This window comes from Alligator sinensis, unplaced genomic scaffold (genome assembly GCF_000455745.1).
Source record: "Alligator sinensis unplaced genomic scaffold, ASM45574v1 scaffold737_1, whole genome shotgun sequence".
Taxonomy (NCBI): domain Eukaryota; kingdom Metazoa; phylum Chordata; order Crocodylia; family Alligatoridae; genus Alligator; species Alligator sinensis.
Genome location: NW_005841930.1, coordinates 3,052,657 through 3,057,223, shown reverse-complemented (window position 1 = coordinate 3,057,223; position 4,567 = coordinate 3,052,657). Strand labels below are relative to the sequence as shown.

Here is a 4,567-nt window from a genome sequence, read left to right as displayed (position 1 = left end):
CGTGCTGCACCTGCGCGCGCCGCCCTCCGCCCACCAGCCCCTGCCCGTCGACGCCGCCCCGGCCGTGGCCGTGAAGGTGGGTCCCGGCCCGGGCTGCCCGGCCGCTGCGGCGCTTGCTCTCTGGCTCAGAGCCTGGGCTGAACCGGGGACATTGCCCACGTGCGTGGTGAGGGGTGGTGGTGGGGGAGGTTGCTTTGCTTTGCTTTGCCCGGGGCTCTATAGGTGGCTGTCTGCTGCCAAGGCCCGACACAGGCATGGGTGAATTAGGCCCAGACAGAAAGGGGCCAGAAAACGGTAATTTTGTTCCCCATTCTCTGATTATTATTATTATTATTATTATCATTACCTCTGGCGAAGGGGGGCTGGATATTGCTGTGGGAGGCCAACAAGACTTTCTCCCCAGTCCTGTGGGGGCGGGCATCTACTTCCCTTCTCTGCTTTTCTTATTCTTAGAATGGCCCCAGTATCCTCAGTTGGACCCATACAATCCCCCTGTGGGTTTGGCCCAAGTGACCCGGGAACTGTTGTTCCACGCTAGGACTAGGAGGCCTGCTGCTGCCCAGAGTAGGCAGCAGGTTTAAAACAAGCAAGAGAGCGTGTGGCTGAATCTCTCTGTGGGACCCCACTGCACGTCCACCAAGTGCTGTTTGTCCCCTGAGCGCTCTTCTCCGTCAAAGGAGTCTACAGAGACAAAGTGACGTTTCTTTCCAAGCTGGAGCTATCTGATTTCTCTGAGCTCTTGGAAACTGCAAACCTGGAATCTGGTCATGACAAAGCACCAAGAGAAAGTTAGATTTGGCGCTGCACCACGTGCCATTAGCGTGTGGCACTCTGCTGTGGGAGGTGGTGGAGGCAGATAGGGCAGCCAGGTTTGGGAAGGGACTGGAGACATTCATGGTAGGATGGATCTCCTGATGGCAGCGGAGCAGAATGGTTGGATGTGTCCTCCAGTATCTCACCTGATAAATGGTGGATGCCAGGAAAAGTATTGAAATAGGAGATAAATTACTCTGGAGCAGGGGTGCTCAACCTCTGGTCCATGGGCTATATCAAGCCCACAGAGCCATGGCATCCAGCCCATAAGGGAGAACTTGGCAGTGGGGGAGCGGTGGAAGCTCCACAATTCCCAGATCCAACTCTGCCTGAGCCATTGCTGCACAGTGTGATCAGGGCTGGGCCTGCCCCCTACATGTCCAGATCAGGCCAGACCTCTGTACCTTCCCTTCACCCTCCGCCACCTCTGCACCTGAAGAGAGGTCAGCCCTGCTGGCTCTCTCCCCGCTTCCCTGACCCCACATGCTGAATCAAGCCCACCAGCCAGATCTGGCCTGTAGATGGACCTGGTGCTGACCATCTGGCCTGCGGGGCACAAAGGGTTGGGCACTGCTGTTCTAGAGAAATCAATTCTGATGCTCTCCTGCCAGTGTCAGAGACAGGCTACTCAGCTAGATGGCTCATTGGTCTGACCCAGTGTGGCACTTTTTATATTCTCGCTTTATGGCCTTGAGGTCTTTTCAGGGATGCTGTTAGTTGTGCAAACAAGATTCACAAGATAAACTCAGAAATGTCCATTAGGAATTATTTCAGCCCTGCTGTGGCTTTTCTGGTTTCCCTGCAACAGAAAAATTTCTCTGTTATTTTTCTGTAGTTCAAAAACTGAGTAAAAACTAAGGGCTGGTATTTTCTGAAGTTGCCTCCAGTTTGACAAGTTTGAGACCCACTGATGTATCCTATTGTCTCCAGTGTTTGTCTCTATGCCTGGCTTTCCAAATACAGTAAAGGCTGTGTTATCTAGCACTTCATTAACCGGCATGCTGGTCAATGTGGCAAAAGCAAAACCAGAAGTCCCACTTTGGGACACCACCCGGGGCAAAACAGCCTTTGTGGGGAGCCCCCTTCCTGTCTTCCAGCATGCTGATGCCAGGGGAGGGGCGGCATGGTGCCTGTTCCCCAGCACACTGACTCACCGGATGCAGCGGGAGGGGCAGCAGCCCGACCAGGCAAAGATGCGTCCCAGGTAACTGGCATATTTGGTTATCCAGCACCCCCCATTCCCTGTGGGTGCCGGATAACAGAGCTTTTGCTGTAACAGGAGGAAATTTGTTTTGGTTGACCAGCTGCCTAAGGTGCTGTCAACAGCAGCAATGAAAACCGACCTGTAACTTTAGTTTCACTCTAACTGCTTGCAAAGCTGTGAGCTCTAGAAGGCTGGGACACAAGCTCAGAAGGCTGGGATGCAATTGGTTCACTTTTTTTTGTCGGAACTGTAAAGTATAGAAAGCTAAAAGCTTAACAGAAAGGGATGCCAGAGTAACAACTCACCCACTTCCACAGAATGTTTGCTGGGTGGATGGAGCTTTGTCACCTTAATGTCTTGAGTTAATACATGTACTACTGTAACTCTACATCTCATATTATTTGTTCATGTTTGTCACTTGGTGCTCGGGCATTTCTCTATTCCGGTTTTGCCATTTCCAGTCACTTTGGGAGGTCATAGTGTCCCAGGTTTGAAAGAAATGTAGCTTAGCACCTGTAGAGTCCTCTGAACAAGAACAGTGATAAGTGGCAAAAGGTATTGGCAGTATGTACAGTAAGGTCCAACAGCAAGATTAATTTGGAAGGCCCAAACTACTCTACTCTCATCAGTGGTTAGAAGCTACTACATTATGATTAATGGGTGTTTCAATTCTAATCCTGCTTGAAATATACTTTTACAGGGGCCATTCTTTAGAGTCAGGAGGAAAACACTAACTTCAGAGTACTGTAATAACTGTGACCCTGCCCTATAGTCTAGATAACACGCATACTTTCAAAACACGTGACATCTTAAATCAGTCGTGCAAAATTGTTTTTAAAACTTACTCCTTTAGGCAAGATAGAGTGGATAAGCAAACTAACAAGATATATTTTGGGCTAGCAGCATAAAGTCTTACATTTGGTGAATGAGCATCTTGAAAAGTCAAATAAAAGTAAAGGCGGGGCTGCTAATCAGTGGGCACAGACTCTTGTTTCTATTTAACTATATTAATATCAAAGTATGCTTTCAGTACTATTGCTACCACTGACAGTTGCTTAAAGTGTAGTATTCAAACTTTTAGTAGGACTGAAGTGTTGCAGATATGGTGGTCCAGGAAAGGTACAAGAGACAAGGAAGGGGGTTTTTGTGTGTTGTTGTTTTGGGACCAGTTGTATAGTTAGGAAATATGTTGGACAAGCATTCAGGCACAGAGTGGTCTTTTACCAGATCTATTGTTTACTCCAATATCAAGTTAAATCATTTGTTATCTTTGTGTTATTTTAGTTTAACTTCCCCTTGTGATCCCTGCCAAATCCCAAAGTTATAAGCCCAGCCTACAAAAGGTATGTGTGCACAAATGCACCTTTACCTTGTCAGGTCAGGGTTCAGAGACTTCATGCCTCCTCCTCTCCTCCCCAGGACATTAATGGCTCCAGTCAGGTTAGTGAAAATGAAGATATAAAGCTGAGGCCTGGCCTACCTTTGTTTTTGCTGATAGTTATTTTAGTGTAGAAAAATGGCACCCCTAATTGAACTGGCTATGCTAGCAGAACTGTAGCAAAGATTTTATACCAGAAAGAGACTTTTACAGGTATATCTTATTCTGTTTAGGGCACTGAGTTAAGCCTGGACTGGAGCCAAAGGCTATACCAGCAGGGGCCCTGGCCCCTCCAGACTGCACACAGTGCACAAGTGGGTGCTCCCCTTACGGGTACAGTTTTATACAGCATTTACTTAGTATAGTCTATGACTGGGTGTAGGTGCTACTGTAATACAGTGAATATCCAGTTCTGTTTTCTGAGACCCTCAGTAAGGTGCCACCTTAGAGTAGCCTTATCCTCCACTAAGTATACAGACAAGTCAACATGCTGTGGTCCTCTATATTCAATACAGCTGATGGATCTGATGAATACTCGATACTTGCATTGTATTAGAAAGAGAATATCTACCACTACCAGCAGAGCTGTTTTTGCTATGGACAAGTTGGTAACCAGAGTAAATGATCTCAGGCTGTTGAATTGAGTTGTCTTGCTATGCCCTTTTCCATAAGCTTAAATAAGAGAGGAAGACTTGATACAGAAGGTGTATCACTGGTGTCAAGAAGAGATTTCTTAGTGCAAACTATACATGTGCATCTCAGTGAACCAGGCACCCTGCCTTCCTTCAAGGCAATAAATTATTTCTGTTAGCACTGGATCCATTTCTTCACTACAGGCCTTTACCACCAGGAAATATTATCGGTCTCAAGCATAGGTTTATAGCCAAAGTTCTCTGCATACCTCTACTACATGGAAGTGACACCATCTGAATCTCAAGCAGCAAAGATTTGGCAATTGTCCCTTTAGCACATAGTCAGTTTCACAGCAGCTCTAACTGAATCTGCACAAAATAAAGGGAGCTGAGGTTTGAGTTTAGGATATATGGTCTCTTGTTCTGTTGGAGAAGAAGAAAGCCAAGAAGAAATTGACTGGGGCAGGTACCAGCTTCAGCTGCATGCTGACCATGGGCTGTGGTAGAGGGGAAGTTGAATAAGAAAGATGGAGATGTGGG

General features: G+C 47.2%; 1 protein-coding gene across 1 annotated transcript in view; it reads left to right on the top strand.

Annotated features, from left to right (window-relative positions):
• Positions 1–6: 6 nt before the first annotated feature.
• CDC40 (cell division cycle 40) overlaps positions 7–4,567 on the top strand; it is a 67,563-nt gene continuing 63,002 nt past the window's right edge. The window contains exon 1 of the mRNA XM_025198870.1: positions 7–76. The gene's annotated coding sequence lies outside the window, so the exon portion shown is untranslated. The remainder of the gene's footprint in view (positions 77–4,567) is intronic.